The sequence below is a fragment of the Rattus rattus genome, chromosome 12, assembly GCF_011064425.1.
Source record: "Rattus rattus isolate New Zealand chromosome 12, Rrattus_CSIRO_v1, whole genome shotgun sequence".
In the NCBI taxonomy this organism is placed as follows: Eukaryota; Metazoa; Chordata; class Mammalia; order Rodentia; family Muridae; genus Rattus; species Rattus rattus.
The window spans coordinates 17542073-17562022 of NC_046165.1; positions in this window are offsets into that span (position 1 = coordinate 17542073).

Sequence of the window (19950 nt, forward strand, 5' to 3'; positions counted from 1 at the left end):
GCAGAATATGAAATCTATATCTCTTCAATCTTGAAGGACTCTTGCGTTGATGAACCAACTGCCTATATCTTGTCTTCACTACAACATAACATAGTTGGTAATTCAGGGCCACCAACATGTTATAGTTGCCAGTGACATACACAGTACATATTGGTCTTTGGGTCCAAATTTTCTTTCCATAATTACCAAAGAATGGCTTAGCTTTATTTTCCTGCTCATAAACCTGAGGATTTACTATTATCAAGGCAGCATAGGACTAGAGTATGCTGGAATCGCTTTCTAATAGCTAACTTCTTAAAGCATCCATTCGTACTATGTTCTTGCAGCAGCCTTTCCTTTCTTGATATTAAAGGTGGCGATTGTTGTCCTCCTATTTTGAAGGGGGTCATCCTTTTCCACCCTTTCCTATACGAAAAGCTAAATTTAATTCATTATTGATTGTCCATTTTTTCTTTGTGAGTAATTTTTTGTTGCGATTGAAAAAGGAATGTTTCAAATATAGCTTAAACTCCCACAAAGGAACTTAGGAAATAATCTGTGAACACATAATCCATGTTATACAAAATTTATAATCAATCATCTATAATTAAAGCTGCTTTCAAAACTGTGCCAGTAATTATGGATTTTCATTTTAATATTACACAATGGACATTTTATAAGAAGCTAATATTATTTAATTGTAGTGAGAATACTATAATGTTTTATACATTATTATATATCTCCACAGACTCCCATTAAGATGAGAAAAAATTATTTTTAAAGTAACATTCTATATCATCTATTGGTTATTTGTCAAGGTAAGGTGTACACCCATACATTTTATTTATAAACAAGATTCATATAACTCTGTAAGACTTATCACCATTTGTTTAGTTTTTTGTGATATGTACTTGTATAAATGCATACATGTGTGCACCCTGTATATGCAGTGTTAATTAAGGGACTATGCTTTTATTTGTTTGGTGGTTTGCTTGGTTATTTATTAACTTATTTACATATTGTTTTCTTGAGACGAGTTATCTATTGCCCCCAGCTAGTCATCTACTCATTAAATGGAGGCCAAGGCTCACATTGACCTCTTAACCATCAAACTCACTCACTGCCGCTGGTCTTAAACCAATTCCACCACTATTTTTATAAAATGCAGAGTTCTTCTTTTGAGCTCTTTATAGTCGTGTCTCTTCCTCCCAAGTGTATGACCATGATCAGTTTCCTCATGTTACTTTTAATAGTGAGCAAAACTGCATTCCCAATATTGTACCAAAAGGACAAGGAAAATGTACTAAGCGATGCTGGATTTCAGCAGATATTAAGCACAATATTTTTTTTAAATTTTAGTTTCATTTTTTGTCTCACAATGTTTATTCTGCGGTCTTAAAAAAGTATATATTATGGTTTCTGATTTTGTTTTGATGGGTTTCTTGTGTGCGTGCGTGTGTGTGTGTGTGGGGGGGTGATCTCGCTGTTTGTATGGGTTTCCTGAGTATTTTCTTTGTTTCTGAATTTTTTTTCTTCTGCTTCTTGGTTTGTCGGGCCTATACTGATTTGTTTGTTTTCACTTTATATTATTCCATTTTATTTTCATTGTATTATCTTAGATGGCCTTTTATAGTCTAATGAGAGAGAGAGAAGGAAAAGATATAGATTTGGATCGGTGAAGAAATGAGGATTCAGGAGTACATGCAGGTGCCACAGGGATCAGAAAAGTCACATGGTCCCCTTGAACTGTGAGCCATCTAGGTCTTGTGAAGGGGACCTGGGTCTTCTGCACGAGTAGTAAACATTACTAACCACTGAACCACCCCTGCAGTACCATTTAGTGTTATTTTCAGGAAAATCTTGTCATTAACATCTAACACAAGCACAGGATTCAAGGGTAGTAATTGAAAAATAATACACTCCATGAAAAGATTCAATCTCATTAAGAAAACTTCGGAGCTAGTTGTTAATATGTCCCTGACACTGGAGTGTGGTCCACTCAACAAGCTACCAATCCCTTCCAAAAGGAACTACTTTCTTCAGAAATCAAACTGCCAAAGGGTGTACAATTCAGGCTCCTAGGACTATATGACCTTTTGTTGTCTCTGGTTCATTGTTGGTACTTACTTTTTGTAAATCTTATTTTCCACACAAACCTGGCCCCATTTAAAAGAGGTCAGGGAGCCTACAGTTAGAATAGTAAACTTACTATATCCATAGTCTCATGTTAACTATACCTATAGAATTCTTTCCTACTAGAATTCTAGAAATATTCGTATTTAAAGTGAGGTTTTGATGCACTTGTAAAGCACTTGCCTACTTTACACACAGACCACGATTTAAACTCAGCAATACATAGGATATAGGCAAGCAAGCAAGCAAACGAACGTGTAGGACTAAAAGTGAACATATCAGTAAAGCATGACTCTTAATGAGGCAGCTAAAGCTGAGGACGGACACACTTGTCTACAATCCCACAGCCTGTATTGGAGGAGGATCCAAAACAAGGTCCACAATAAAAAGGGACAAATATATTCATAACAACAGTAAAGAATAGTGTTGACAAATCTTCTACAACTGTGTCTTTTAGTATAGTCCTAAAAGAAACTCATTGTTACATTTATCCTTGAGAATCCCCAGTGTCTCATGATGGAAGTTTAGTCAAATTTTTTATTTATCTATCTGTCTATATGTATCTTTACTTATCTATCTATTTTTTCTTTTAATTGGTTGTTTTTTATTGGATATTTTTTATTTACATTTAAAATATCATCTCCTTTTCCTCACCCAATCACCCACCCCTTCCTGCCTCCCTGCCCAGACATTATTGGTCATTTTATTTACTTACATTTCAAACGTTATCCCCCTTCCCGGTTGCCCCTCTGCAAAAACTCTATCTGATCTCCTCTTCCCTCAGCTTCTGCGAGGGGGCTCCCCCTTTGGAACTAAGTTATGATCTTTTAAAGGCTCTGTAGAAATTGATAGGACCCTTCATGAGATTGAAGATAGTGTTAAATCTTGTAATATATCAGCTATAATGTTTCAATCATTTTGAATATGTACTCTTTGAAAAACACAAGAGAAAAGATAGAAAACCATGTTTTCTAAGGTACAAATAATAAGTGCTGAGGCCACTCGTCATCACAACTCGAAAACCAACTTTACAGAACCCAGCTCATGCTCGAGCGCTTGGGACCCTCTTTTGTATTTCGGATTTAATACAAATGTTGTCAAGCAATGTGTTTCTGTAGACATGACTCACACATTCAAAGCCTAACAAAGACTCCACATATCATATTCACCACATTCTGCCAGTTGTCTCTGTGTAACCAAACTCCCAACATATGGCACTTTCAAAGAGTAGACAAATAAAACGAAGTGAAAAATAAAAGGAAAATGACTGGTTCCCTGAACCTCAGAGATGGTTCAACCTCTCCATCTCTAAGAGGTTGTGACTTCTGTCTTCGATATTCTACAGCTCGCTCTTCTACTGAATGAATCTGAACCCTGCCATAGTACTTTTCGTCACTGAGAAGAGACACCGTGACCAAGGTAACTTATAAAAGAAACTATTTAGTTGGGTGCTTGTTCATAGTCTCAGAGACTCAGTCTGTGACAGCTGTGGCAGGGAACAGAGTAACAGAAAACACTGCAATACAGGAGTAGCAGAAAGTTGATAACTGATTTACAAGAAGGAGGCAGAAAGAGGGGACAAACTGGAAAGGATGGGGGCTTTGGAAAGTTTAGAGCCCAATTCCACTGGCCCACTTCCTACAATTAGTTGTACTTCCTAATGGTTTCCAAACAGTTCCATCAAATGCAGACCAAAAATTCAAATCTATGAGCCTATGGGGTCCATTGGCATTTACAACTTTTGAGGCACAGCATTACTGATTTTATATTCATACTTGAGAACTCTCTTTCACATCCTTTTGAATGTATATTTCTAAGTAAAATTCCTGAGATAATCCCAGGATCCTCTGGTCTATAGCCAGTCGCTCGTTACTTTAATACTATTTCTAATGTTCTTCTCTAAAGGAAAGTCAAAATATTAGGTCAACTTGCCATGTATTATTATTTCCTAATACCCAGATGCATTTTCTACACCCCACTAATAAGCTAAGACAAAATACTTGAAATATATTTTAGTTTTTTAATTATCTTAGATATTGTGTGTTCTTGTAGACTCCATTGATGAAATATCATGCATGCGCATGCTTTGGAATGTCTTAATTGACAATTACATATTGTTATATTACTACCATTAGTATTGGTTATAAAGTGTATATTAGATTTAGTATTATTTTTCATTTTACTTAATATCTTTTATGCAATATATTTTGATTGTTTTCCTTTTCTCCTTGGAGTTTCCTTTCTACTTATCTATTTACCCAACTTAAGGTTCTTTTTTAATTTCTGTCCTCTCTCTCTCTCTCAAAAGAAAGATCAAAACACACAAATAAAATGATATAACAAAAATATCGAAACAAAGCAAAGTAAAATAAAATCTCTGTCTCTCTCTCTCTCTCTCTCTCTCACACACACACACACACACACACACACACACATACACACACACACATACACACACAGAGGGAGAGAGGGAAAAAGGGAGAGGGAGGGAGGGTAAGAGGGAGGAGGGAGAGGGGAAGGGAAGGAGGGAGGGGGGGGGGAGGGGAAGAGGGAGAAGTCTCGGGGAGAAAGGGGGAGGGGGAGAGAGGGAGAGAGAGAGAGAGAGAGAATATAAAACAAAACAAAAGACACAAACCATGGTTTCCATTTTGATTTTGGCCAACTTCTGATCAACATTTGGCTTAAATGAAGTATGACTGAAATACGAAGTTGCATCTCGCTGGAAAAAAAGCATGATTAGCGATACAAATGTGTATCCCATCTTTCTTCTCAGTGCTGAGATTCTGTCTGTTTTGAACTCGTGCAGATCTTATGCCTGCTATAGCCTTTATGAGTTCGTGTGTCTATAATTATGTCTGTGTCTAGAAGACCCACATAAATCAAATCATATATTTCTTAGTTATTCCCGCAGGCTGTGTTCTGTTCCTGCAGCAGTGCACCTGTCAGGGAAATGACAGCTGCAGAGTAGGTCAAAGGGCTTGTAGCTGGGTTGGTGTTTTTACCTTTCTCCCTTGGTTGCATGGAGAGAATATTCCAGAAACATGAATGCTTGTCCATAGAGGTGAAAGTTCTAGGCAGGCAACAGCTTGAATTTACATATATTTCCATCAAATAATTAAAGCAAGCAAAACATATGTGTATGTGTGCATGTTCTTCACAAATAGTCTCATTCTTCTAAACCTCACCCCAATACAGACAAGTAATCTATTTCAATTGTGTATTTTTCAGAATTTATATTAATTTGCAAAAGTCATATACTTTTGCCTAAGAAACGCTATTAATACTTGTGCATCCATTTATCACCATATCTTTTACTTGACTCCAATTGGTAATATAAACCTTGAGGTTGAAATTTTTTTCTCAGCATAAAAGAAATGTAGATTATTAAAACGAATTACACGCAAGCTGCAAGTAAACAGAAGGTTTTATGAATCCACTTGAATTTAAATTTCTTATCTTTGTAAATTAATAAGATAGAACCCTGTAACATCTTGAATTTAAAGGCAGATAATGAGGCAAAATAATTACTATGGTTTATGCTCAGATCATTTTTTATCTAATCAGTTGTAATTGTACTATTGTTACATAACAAGTTACCCCAAATTTAACAAGATATATCAAATTTAAATTTTAAGTTTCATATTATTATACTTCATAAATAAAAGCAAACTTAAATAAAATCCTTGATAGTATTCGAATGTCAAAAATATACCATTTCTGTATTAGCCTTTTCTATATAGAACCAGTGGACCTGAGGTTGCCTTGGAGGTGCAGTTACAGGTTTCTGTTTTTAGCTCTGATATGAGAAGATTGTCAATTATAAGGACTATTTTATGAGATACAAAAGGGTGAAACTAACTACTCTGCTCAGAAAGAACTGACAATCAAGGACAAAAATAAGTATAGCACACACGCATATGGGATTATAGTTCATGTGACTAACAGATATTATCTGTTCTATTAATTAAACACACATAGAAGAGGAATGACAGTCTGTGAAGCATATGTACATGAACTACCAAACAAAAATGTGAAAGTTGGCATAAGGAATAATGCCAATGTCTGATCTCCTGGTCTGCTACTAGACCATAGGTTTTACAAGAGGTTTGCCATACATAAGATTTGTAAATATCGAATGGGCGAAAAGCACCTAAAGAAATATTCAATATCCTTAGTCATCAGGGAAATGCAAATCAAAACAACCCTGAGAGTCCACCTCACACCAGTCACAATGGCTAAGATCAAAAACTCAAGTGAAAACAGATACTGGTGAGGATCATGAGAAAGAGGAACACTCCTCCCCATTGTTGATGGGATTGCAAGCTGGTAAAATCATTCTGGAAATCAGTCTAGAAGTTCCTCAGAAAATGTGACATTGCATTACCTGGGCACCCAGTTATACCGCTCCTGGACATACACCCAAAAGATGCTCCAACATACAACAAAGACACATGCTCATAGCAACCCTATTTATAATAGGCAGAAGCTGGAAAGAACCCAGGTGTCCTTCAACAGAGGAATGGATACAGAAAAGGTGGTACATCTACACAATGGAGCACTACTCAGCTATCAAAAACAATGACTTCATGAAATTCATAGGCAAATGGATGGAACTAGAAAATATCATCCTGAGTTAGATAACTCAATCACAAAAAACACACATGGTATGCACTCACTGATAAGTGGATATTAGCCCAAAAGCTCAAATTACCCAAGATACAATCCACAGATCACATGAAGCTCAAGAAGAAGGATGATCAAAGTGCAGATGTTTCAGTCCTTCTTAAAAGTAGGAACAAAAACATTCATAGGAGGTGATATGGAGACAAAGATTGGAGCAAAGACTGAAGGAATGGTCATTCAGAGCCTGCCCCACCTGGAGATCCAGCCCATATATATTCAGCCACCAAAACTAGATAATATCTATGAAGCCAAGTAGCACATGCTGACAGGAGCCTGATATAGCTATCTCCTGAGAATTTCAGCCAGAGCATGACAAATACAGAGGCGAATGCTAGCAGCAAACCATTGAACTGAGAACCTGTTATAAGAATTAGAGAAAAGATTGAAGGAGATGAAGGTGCTTGCAACCCCATAAGAACAATAATACCAACCAACCAGAGTTACCAGTGACTAAACCACTACCCAAAGGCTACACATGGGTAGACCCATGGCTCCAGCTGTATATGTAGCAGAGGATGGCCTTGTTTGGCACCAATGGGAGGAGAAGCTCTTGGTCCTGCCAAGGCTGGAACCCCCAGTGCACGGGAATGTCTGGGGTTGGTAGAGGCAGGAATGAGGAGTGGTTGGGGAAGGGGAACCCCCTTATAGAAATAGATGAGGGGAATGGGGTAGGGGGCTAATGGCCAGGGAATCAGGAAGGGGAATAACATTTGAAATGTAAATAAAAATATCCAATAATAATAATGATGATGAAGAAGAAGAAGAGGAGGAGGAGGAGAAGGAGGAGGAAGAGGAAGAAAAAGAAGAAGAAGAAGAAGAAGGAGGAGGAGGAGGAGGAGGAGGAGGAGAAGGAGAAGAAGGAAGAAGAAGAAGAAGAAGAAGAAGAAGAAGAAGAAGAAGAAGAAGAAGAAGAAGAAGAAGAAGAAGAAGAAGAAGAAGAAGAAGAAGAAGAATAGTGAAACTCAAAGAAGCCTTTTCTCATTAGATACATTTGAGAAAAAAAAGATTTATGAAAGTCAACTGGTGGTGACTGGAGGGGAAGACAAAGCGGAAAGTACTGAAGGTCATCTGAAACTATTTTTCCCATTGAATTTTGTGCATCCTGAAAGGAGCTGCAGATAGAGGCTTGTCTATTCCTCCCATTACCCATGATTCCCTGGTTAGGATTGAGAATGCAAGGACCTCAGTCAAGAGGTAAATTGGGAACACATCATGGTTACGAACTCTGTAGACGGCAAGTGTTACTTAATGGCATAACATGAAGATAATTGTAAGAAACAGTTCTCCTTACACAGAATGTATGATGTAACTCCAGGCAGGGAGAGATGAAGAAGAAAACTCAGTCAGAGAGAACAAAATGTATGAGAAAAAATCCAGGAGAAAAGTCCAGAATACGTCGAACACTCCAAAATGCCCTTTATTCCGAAGACAAATTAAGTCACCGCAAAGAGAGCAAGCGTTTTTACAGTTCAAGAACAAGGTTCTGGGAACTAAACAATTGTTTTTTATAAAATTTTTCCACAAAGACGATAAACACTAAAAGGGGGGGGTTTAGTAAGTCCTTTGTGCCTATTGAACAAGTAGGTTTGATGCACATGCATATGTGCAGGTAAACCATCCATATCCAGAACATAAGTGAACCTTGGAGAAGTAACCGGCCAAGCTTGTGAGAGGATAGAGGTGAAAGACAGCATGTGGAGGAATGAATAGATGATGAGTGCATATATAAAAAAACATAGCAGCAAAATCCATTATTGCAACTCTTACATGTTTATGCTTGTATTTTATAAATAAAATAGTATATAATGAAAAAAGTGCTAAAATAGTAAGTGCTGATTTTGAAATTTGTAATGTGAATCCCTTTTATTAGTCATTTAAACCACTTTACTTTTTTTTTTTTGCCATTAACTCTCGAAGGTAATTTTTTATTTTATTTTATTCTTTTTTAACAAAAGATGAGCTCTTTTGGAGAAAATAGATAGGTTGGGAAGTACAGATATGCCTCATGTGATCTCTCTCCTCGAAAAGCATGAGGCTTTCCCCACTGTTAGCATCCTTTGCTGGAGCTAACTAAACACGGTGCTATTTTCCTGGAAGGCCAGGACTCAGGAAGCTGAGGCAGGAAAACGACAAGTTCAATACCAACCTAGGCTTCACAGCAAGTTTGGACTATCTCAGACTACACAGTAAGACTGTATCAAAGCAAGAAAATGAAAAGTCCTCCCAGCCACGTAAACCACTTTATTTTTAATTACTCTATTTCTAATGATATTTCCCATACATTTTGATCATGCAATTTCCTTCCCCAATCCCTCCCAGATACTTCCAGGCTCCTTACCTGTATGTCATGTTCTCCCTCTGCCCTCTGTCTATGTGGAAAGAAAGCTAGAATGAGAGAGAGAGAGAGAGAGAGAGAGAGAGAGAGAGAGAGAGAGAGAGAATGAGAGAGAGAGAGAGAGACAGAGACAGACAGAGAGACAGAGACAGAGAGACTGACAGAGAGACACAGAGAGACACAGAGACAGAGAAACACAAAAAGAATATCAGAGTTGAAGAGACCTGTATATGTTCAAGTAGTTAGACAAGGTCCCAGAAAGTAGAAACAGAGATGAACACAAAATCTGAACATTAACCAGGGTAATATTTCTAAGTGAAACCCACTGGGAAAGAAAAACAACAACAAAAGCAAGAAAATGAAAACAAACAAACAAAACCAGCAAAAACAAAACTAGTTGTCTCTGACACACTGTTACTACACTCTATGGTATATTCCATTTCCAGGAGTAGGTGGTCAACCTAGATCAGAATCCATGTTCTATTATGCATTTTTTGTTTTGTTCTGGTCATTCTTTTCTTCTCTCTTTCTTTCCTTTTCCTTCCTCCCTTTCTTTGTTTCTTTCCTTTTTCTTCCTTTCTCAGTCACCTACAGGAAAGCTTTGTGTCAGATTTAATTGGAAAGAGATTTAATGATTGCAGTTTAATTATTAATGTATTGCAAATACCAGAGGAATGTGTTATTGGACTATAACTAACAATGATTTTAAACGTGATGGAGAAATAATTTTAAATATATGTGTAAAGTGATCATATGCATACATGTATATGCAAATATGCACACATGGACATGTATAAAAACTATCTAAATTACTTTAGATATTTATGGAAACTGAGAAAGCCTTGACTTTTTATTGTGTGTAGTCAGGATTTCTAATGTACTTGCAACAAGAAAAAAAACGTACCTTTAAAGGTGGATGGATTTACAGAAACACAGGGCACAGGGCTCTTTATGGAAATGAAACATTTTTATTTTACCACACATGGTTAATAGCATTTAACTGGCTACTAAACATAGAACTAAAAGTATTGCTTCAGAAAGCAGTCTTTATAGACCATTTATCTGGGTTCTTCTGTATTTTTCTGTCCTTGTGGCCTTACTTGAGCTGAAAGACATCACTCCACAGATGTTACCTCTCTGCAGACAAGAAGCTAATCAGGGATTGCGTGAGAAAAGAGCTACAGATCTAGATGCTGACAACTTAATCCCTAGACCCAAGAATCCTGATTAGATGAGAAGCAAATATGGGATGCTAAATCAGCCTGTGTACAGTAGAGTTTCTGGCTGACCTTTCCCTAGCCTGATATCAATGACACCTAGTTCTGGCTCTAAATCATTTGAGGATATGTCATTGTTCTGTGACGGCGTATACGTCCCAGTTCTGAGAAAGTGATAAAATTGGTGAATTCTTAGTTCTTATATGCATGCATTAATCTATTCTTTTACTAATAAATGTTCTCGATTATTTGCAGTATCTTCTAAGATAATAGATGTTTTCAGCTAACTGGATTTGAACCTAGATTAGTCCCTTTTCTTCTGAAGATTCACTTCTAGTCTCCATGAGTAATGTGAATTTAATTCAGAGTGGTCATTTTCAAAAGACAAATTAAGATACACTGTCAAGAAAAACCAACATTCTTTGTTCAGTGTTTGCATTTTTCATGGAAAATAAAGCTAATTTCTTTATAATTCATCTTTCTTGCAATAGAATATTTTAAAGGCAAATTTTAACAAATAACTTAAAAAAGTAATTAAAATTATGACCATGTGTAATTTAAGAGACAATAATATACTTTGGGGCTAATATGCAATATATACAAAGAACTCAAGAAGTTAGACTCCAGAGACCAAATAACCCTATTAGAAATGGGGTACAGAGTTAAACAAAGAATTATCAGCTGAGGAATTTCAAATGGCTGAGAAGCACCTAAAGAAATGTTCAACATCCTTAGTCATCAGGGAAATGGAAATCAAAACAACCATGAGATTCCACCTCACATCAGTCAGAATGTCTACAATCAAAAACTCAGGTGACAACAGATGCTGGCAAGGATGTGGAGAAAGAAGAACACTCCTCCATTGTTGGTGGGATTGCATACTGGTACAACCTCTCTGGAAATCAGTCTTGAGGTTTCTCAGAAAATTGGACATTGCACTAGTTGAGGATCCAGCTATACCCCTCCTGGGCATATACCCAAACGATGCCCCAACATATAACAAAGACACATGCTCCACTATGTTCATAGCAGCCTTATTTATAATAGCCAGAGGCTGGAAAGAACACAGAGATGTCTTTCAACAGAGGAATGGAAACAGAAAATGTGGTACATCTACACAATGGAGTACTACTCAGCTATCAAAAACAATGACTTCTTGAAATTCATAGGCAAATGGATTGAACTAGAAAATATCATCCTGAGTAAGGTAACCCAATCAAAAAACAAAACAGAACAAAACAAAAATAAAACACACATGGTATGCACTTACTTATAAGTGAATATTAGCCCAAAAGCTCAGATTACCCAAGATACAATCCACAGACCACATGAATCTAAAGATGGACAACTAAGTGCAGATGCTTCAGTCTTTCATAAAAGGGGTAACAAAAATATTCATAGGAGGGGATATGGAGACCAACTGTGGAGCAGAGACTGAAGGAATGGCCATTCAGAGCCTTCTACAACTGGGGATCCAGCCTATATATGTATATACAGCCACCAAAACTAGACAATATTTGTGAAGCCAAGTAGTGCATGCTGACAGGAACCAGATATAGCTGTCTCCTGGGAATCTCAGCCAGAGCGAGACAAATACAGAGGCCAATGCTAGCAGCAAACCATTGAACTGAGAACAGGGGTCCCCATTGGAGGAGTTAGAGAAAGGATTGAAGGAGCTGAAGGCATTTGCGAACCATTAAGAATGATAAGATTAACCAACCAGAACTCCCAGGGACTAAACCACCATCCACAGAGGATACATGGACAGACCTATTGCTCCAGCTGCATTTGTAGCAGAGGATGACCTTGTTGGGCACCAATGGGAGGAGAAGCCCTTGGTCCTGCCAATGCTGGACCCCCTCCATCCCCCAGTGTAGGGGAATGTCAGGGCAGGGAGGCAGGAAGGGGAGGTGTTTGGGAGGGGAAACACCCTTATAGAAGAAGGGGGAGGTGGATAGGATAGGGAGCTTATGTCCCGGAAACCGGGAAAGGCAATAACATTTGAATGTAAATAAAACGTATCCAATAAAATAAAGAGAAAACAATACATAATGTGGCAATTCTCCATCAATTATTTACATTTTCCATTTTTTCTTTTATTTAATCAATTTTTACACTAGATTTTATCCCTCTCCAGGTCCACCATCTGACTGTTCCACATGCCATACCTCCTCCCTCCATCTCTAGAAGATGTTCCCATCACACCACCTCCTCCCCATCCAGACTTCCCCACTTTAGACAGCCAGGCTATTGATTAGACTAGAAGCAGAGGGTCCTTCAATTGTTTGGTAGCACATAATCATATCTCAAATCTGCCTGGATTTAACTATGACATACATCTCCTTGGAATGAATGAGCTACTTAAATCATTCTTTTATCCCAGTGGCCATGGTCTTACATATATTTTTCTCATAATGCATCCATCTTACCATATGACATTGATGGATTTCTTCACATTCATAATACATATGGATCTAGTCATGCATGACATTGGAACAATGGGGATTTTGATACATTGCTTGTGGGAATATAAATTACAAAAGCAATTTGTGCTTTAATTTCCTAGTATCTGGAAAAATTAAAGTTGAGACACATTTTGAGTACTGTGCTCCTTAGCAAAAGAAAACTAAATTAACAGCTTAAAATACAACGTAGTTTTCTTTGAAGGGCAAGAAACATAGTAACTTTAAAATATCCTCAAAAAAGGAAGTTTTCTTGAAGCGGCTTCAAAAGAGACTACAAGGAATAAACATGAGAATTGCTCACTAGTAAATACCAAATATCTGGATTCACATTATTTCTTTGTGTGGTGTTTGAGTGAGTGTAGCCTCCATGTACTCACAAATTTGAATGCTAGGTCTCTAGTTGGTTGAACTGCTTAGAAAGTGTATGGCCCGACTGTAGGAGGTGTGACCTTTGGGGTTTCCAAATTTCATGCTACTTCTAGCTAGTGCATTTTCTCTCTGCCTAGTGCTTGTGGATGAGGTGTGTGCTCTCGGTTACTGCTCTGGTAATGTCATGCCTGCCTGGTGGCTGCCATGCTCCCCACCACTAAGATCATGGACTCTATCCTCTTGAACCATGAACCTCAAATTGAATTTTTCTTTTACAGATTTCCTTGGTTGTGGCATGATATCATGGCAATAGAAAAGAGGCCAAGACATCATTAGAGCAGTTGTAAGAAACTAGAGGACCAGCCTTTGACAACATATGGTTAATAGACATTACAATTATAAATTTCATAAAAAATTATAAATATTATTTTAGGTCCTTTGTCCTTTGAATGATTTTCATTTCTATTATAAAAAAAGTGTGTATATTTAATGTCTAAACAACACAAATTTGTATCTGAGAGTTTTAAAAGTCAGAAGTCACCAAATGGGTTTCTCTGGGCAATTGTTATTTGCCATCAAGTCTGTTTCTATGATTATCGCCAAGATCTGATTGAGTGACTGTTTTGAGCTTCTAAGACTTGTCTAACTTGCTTGACATCAGGAACCACACCAAGCTGACTTTGCCTACTTTTGTCCATTACTTACCAACTGTCTTATTGTCAGTTTCCTTTTTCTCAGGGCCAGCATTTGCTGACATGCTTCACTTTCCAAATTACTTTGAAAAGAATTTGTTGTAACCCAAAATAATGAATAAATTTATAGGGTATTTAATAATATCTGTTATGTCATTTTTGCACACGAAGCAACATATTTGCTCAAGAAGGTAAGGACATCTCTTAGTATCGATGACTCAGGTTACCATACATTCATTGAAAAAAAAAAGGTGCTAATTTGAGGACACATTAAAGTAGCTAATTTCTAAAGTTTGATGATCCAGTGTGCTGGAGCAGACTTTCCATCATTGATACAGAAGTACAATTATGTATGAAATTTCTTACTAAGTATCAAAAATTTATGATTTCCTTGAGTGATGACTAAGCATGTATGGTGTCTTTTTGTATAAAATATAGTTTTAAACATTTTCACAAATTCTATGTTATTATTGATACCAATTTTAATTTTACATTGAAAACCTATAATTGAATAATAGCAAATCCAATTTATTTTAGGCTTCACATAATATGTGTAAGATTTAAACTACATTTGAATTTGACTTGATATGATTTAAAAATATAAACTTTTTTCCTTACACTAACTACCACATTAACTCACAGTAATGAACTCTTTAGCAGTTTAAATGCACATACAAACAATGAATTTCTGTCACTTTTACCCACTGTGTTTTCTCATCTTTTTTTTATAGAGAAACTCTACTTCTTTGAAGGAAGTCCTTCCTCTAACTCCTTGCCCATTTGCTATGTCTCTAACCACCTGCATTTAGTTACAGTTGACTGCATAAACACAGATGGCGAACAAACATTACTGGTGAGTGTGAATAGCACTGACTACACCGCACATGAGAAAACAAAACCACATCTCCAGTGTACAGTAACTGCTATTCCTCAGGGGAAGGGTTGATCCTGGGGGTACCTCTGTGTTCATGGTGTTATGTTAATAATGGGTACCCACCTGTGCAGATTTTATTCAGGAGACCACAACTGGAGTTATTTTATGAATAAGATAACCATGCATCTTCAGAATCTATTTTTGCCACCTTCATTAGTCATCAGCTGTTGTATTCATTTTGCATTCCTTTCTATTACATTCTCTAGACTTGAAAGGCCTAATATAGATAATCACCTATTTCTGATAACAGCATATGTGTGAAAGTAAAACTAAAATAATATTGATCATTTGGTATTCATAATGACCTAGGAATGAACCATAACATGTATTAAGTTTTAAAGTTGTTCTTCAAAGATTTCATTCATATATATACAATACAACCTGATTCCAATTCCCCAAGTCTCTCAGGCACACCAACATGCCTCCTGTCAAAATTAACATCTTCTCATTATAGTTTCTCCTCTGAACTTGGAATTAAGATCATCCACTTGGGTATGGGAACCAACAGGTAGCCAAAATTTTTGTGTGATTCTACACACACACACACACACACACACACACACACACACACACACACACACACATTACTTTCCTTCTATCAGTCATAAAACACTAATAATACTTGATTGAGAAACAGGGCCTGAGAATTCTATCTCACTTCTGTTGGAATTTTTAAAAATTTTTATTGGTTATTTTATTTATTTACATTTCAAATGTTATCCCCCTCAGAGCCCCCAGAGACTAAGCCACTAACCAAAGAGCATACTTGGTCTGGTCTGTGGCACCTGACACATATGTAGCGAAGGACCACCTTGTCTGTCCTCAGTGGGAAAGGATGCACCTAATCCAATAGAGACTTAATGCCCCAGGGAAGGGGAATGCTGGGCGACTAGGAGGGTATGAGTGGGTGTGTTAGGGGTGTGGATTGATGATTGGGTGAGGGAGTACACTCTGAGAGTCAAAGGGAAGTAGGATGGGGTATAGAAATCTGGAAAGAGTGACTTGGAATGGGGGCAAGGTTTGGAATGTAAATAAATAAAACAATTCAATAAATTAAAAAACTTAAAAATAAAATTATTTATACAAAATTATATAGATATATTGTCAACGGATAAAACTTATTGAAGATGACATGACATTACTTATTAAATTTCTCACCTTCTATGTTGTAATCTTTCTCATGCAATGTATGTTCATATGTACGTTATAAAATCAGATTAAAAGTTTATGGTTCTTTTCAATATAATAAACTTATCTTGACTATTAATCTTGCTTTTGTTCTAATACTTCCTCAAAATGGGGTCAGGCATCTGGTTATTTAAAGGCAGAGGCTGTTACTTCATTGTATTTAACAACTCTTTTTCATACTGACAAAGATCGGTATTATGCCAAGCTAATAATGGTTTTTAAGTTTTAAATGATGCTAAGAAAAGGATTATACAAGTAGCCTCATGAGATTAGCTATCAGAACAGTGGTGAACACTGTAGAATGTTCTTGTGGAGAAAACTCCCCAAAACCAAACCAAAACCAAACAAAATACACAAAATCCAAAAAATAAGCAGAAGAAACAAAGCAAATGAGAGCTTCAACATCTTCTTTCCTGGGCTGGTACCTCTAAATAGGTTCTTAGAGATTTCCACGATGATGATGTTTATAACGGAGTATTAAGCATGCTACTCATTGACTTAGTCTTACCTTCTAGTCATCTGTTGTTCCAAGCCCAGTATACAAAGAGAATACAGATGCAAATGCTTTAATAATTTATATAAAGCAGAGTGATGCTTACACTGTGATACATAAATACACACTAACCTACATTTTAGTAGATTGCTTATTCATGCTGAAAGCTGTATTTTAAAAGCAAATGAGAGCATCTAAGTGAATGAACCTTACGAAGTATAGAGATAGATAAAAGATAGATTGCTGAATAATACATGATAGATGACAGATAGATGTACAAGTGGAGCTTTATGGGATGGAGCAGTTTATAGCTAATAGAAAGAAAGCCTTTGTGTCAGAATGGAATATTTTCCCAGAAATACATTTTATTTTCTACCTCTATTATCTCTATTATTGACTTAAAAGAACACACACACACATACACATACCCATTCACATGCATAAGAACACACACACACACACACACACACACACACACATATATATATATGTATAGTGAAAGAGCGTTGCACCCTTCTGGTTTTCAGGAAGTACGGTTGGTCCGGGTCTTTTGTTTTGCCTCTGGAAAGTTAACTACATTTCATGATATTTAATCAACAACACTTTTAAGGTAACCACGAACATGAGTTCTTATCTATTTATAGTGTAAAGGCATTCTCTTGAATGGAGAGTATTATCCTTCCTATAATGATCTTCAAAATAATATTCTCTAACAGGAAAATTCAAGTTATTTTGTGGAAGTTCAGCTAAAAATATACATTCAATATTCCCAGAAAAATTCAATTTGATTCATCAGGAATATTTTCAATTAAATGTAAATATCTCCAATATTGCATTGCATTGGGATTACATTCAGTTTATTTTTGCTGTATATCATAAATGTTAATAAAAGAATCATGATTTCCAATACCACAGAATAATTTTAGACATTATGTAATAGTTATTAGTCTATTAATAACTATTAGTTATTAGTCTATGACTGGTTTCTTTCAATTATATAACATGTATATTGTTTCATGCATGTTCTATTTTCTTATATTTATATCTGTATTTGTCTCCACCTCTTTCAATTCTCACTTAATCAACTTTATTTTGAGGCCTTATATTTACTATTTTAATTAGATATCATTTTGATTGGTTGATTAATCTTGAAAGAAGGAAGAATATGAGTTTATATTTGTAAGGCAAATAACATGTAAAGAATAGAAGCACATGAAATGTGTTCAGTTACATATTAACAAGTGAATACTTAGAAATGATTGTCATTTAATTAGTGTGAAAATATGTATTAAATGCTTGCTTTTAAAAGGTTGAGTACCTAAATATAAATTTCATACTTTCAGTTTTTCTCATTCCTGTGGTATTAATATTAAGGCCAGCCACAGCAGGGGTTTTATATTTGGTAGTTTAGTCTCTCCAGGTGATCATAAATGTACAAGTTTTATAGAAAGGCAATTGGCTCTGTATGCCTGGGAGTCATTCTGAAAGGTTTTGCCTAGGGGTTTATTATGCTAAAAGTCTTGAACAGTCATTTTCATGTCAACTATTAGATTCTACAGTGCTTTTCAGTAAGTGACTCTGGACTGATTCTCTTTGTTCTCAAAGTATTATCAATTCTAAAGGAATCTATTGTAAGTAGATGACACTCACGTTATTTAAATGTTGGCTGACAGTCACAGAAAATTGCTATTTTTATCATTCCATTTTCATTCATCTAGTGTTGGCTGAAGCTTCTTCGAGGTACCTAGAAAAAATTATTTCACAATTTCATCTTAGTATTTCATACTATAAGACAAGTAAGAGAAATATTTATTAACTGTATAAATTAAACATAGCAGTCAAGGTGTTTGACTTAAAAAATGGGGTGCAGAGCTAAGTAAAGAATTCTCAACTGAGGAATATTGAATGGCTTGGAAACACTTAAGAAATATCCCTAGTCACCAGGGAAATTCAAATCAAAATGACCCAGAGATTTCACCTCACACGAGTCAGAATGGCTAAAATAAAAATATTTAGGTAATAGCAGCTGCTGGCAAGAATATGGAGAAAGAGGAACACTCCTCCATTGCTGCTAGAATTATAAGCTGGTACAACTGCTCTGGAATTCACTCTGGTGGATCCTCAGAAAATTGTACATGGCACTACCTGAGAACCTAGATATACCACTCCTAGGTATACACCCAAAAGATGGCACAAAATATAACAAGGACACATGATCCACTATGTTCATAGCATCCTTATTTATAATAGCCAGAAGCTGGAAAGAACCCAGATGGCCTTCAACAGAGGAATGGGTACAGAAAATGTTATACATTTACACAATGAAGTACTATCCAGCTATTAAAAAATGAATTCATGAAATTCACAGGCAAGTGGATGGAACTTGTAAACATCATCCTGAGTGAGATAATCCAGTCACAAAAGAACACACATGGTATGCACTCACTGAGAAGTGGATATTAGCACCAAAGCTCGGAATACCCAAGCTACAATTCGCAGACCATATGAGAAGCTCAGGAAGAAGGAAGACCAAAATACTGATGCTTCAGTCCTTCCCAGAAGCAGAAACAAAATAACCACAGGAGCTAGAGGGTGAGAGGGACTTAGGAGGAAAAGAGGAGGGCGAGAGGGAAATAAAGGGGGCAGGATCAAATGTTGGAGGAAACACTGGAGATGGGGAAGAGCAGTAGCCAACAGAAAGTCCCACATGCCAGGAAAGGGAGAGGCTCCCAGGATCCAACATGGATGACATTAGTTGAAATACCCAATGAAGGGGAGGGACAACCTGTAGAGACCATATTAAGAGATTAGGTACAGCTTTGGTTGAGGGATGGGGCCACTCACCCTTCCCAAAACTTTTAACCCAGAATTGCTCCTATCTAAAGGAAATACAGGGACAAAGAGTGGGGCAGAGACTAAAGGAAAGGCCATCCAGAGACTGCCCTACCTAGGGATCCATCCTATACACAGCCACCAAACCCAGGCACTAATGCTGATGCTAAGAAGTGCTTGCTGACAGGAGCCTGATATACCTGTCTCCTCAGAGACTCTGCCAGAGCCTGACCAATGCAGATGCAGATGCTTCAGCCAACCATTGGACTGAACACACGGACCACAATGGAGGAGTTAGGGTAAGGACTAAAGGAGCTGAAAGGATTTGCACCTCCATTGGAAGAACAACAATATCAATCAACCAGACCCTCCAGAGATCCCAGGGACTAAACCACCAAGCAAAGAGTGCACATGGAGGGACCCATGGCTCCAGCTGCATATGTAGCAGAGGTTAACCTTATCTAGCATCAATGGGTTGAGAGACCCTTGGTCCTGTGAAGGCTTGATGCTCCATTGTAGGGGAATGCTTGAGCCCTGAGGTGGGTGGGTCTGGGAACATCTCACAGAGGCAGGGAGGAATAGGGCGGAATAGGAGGGTTGTGCAGGGGAGACCGGGAGACATGCTTGCCA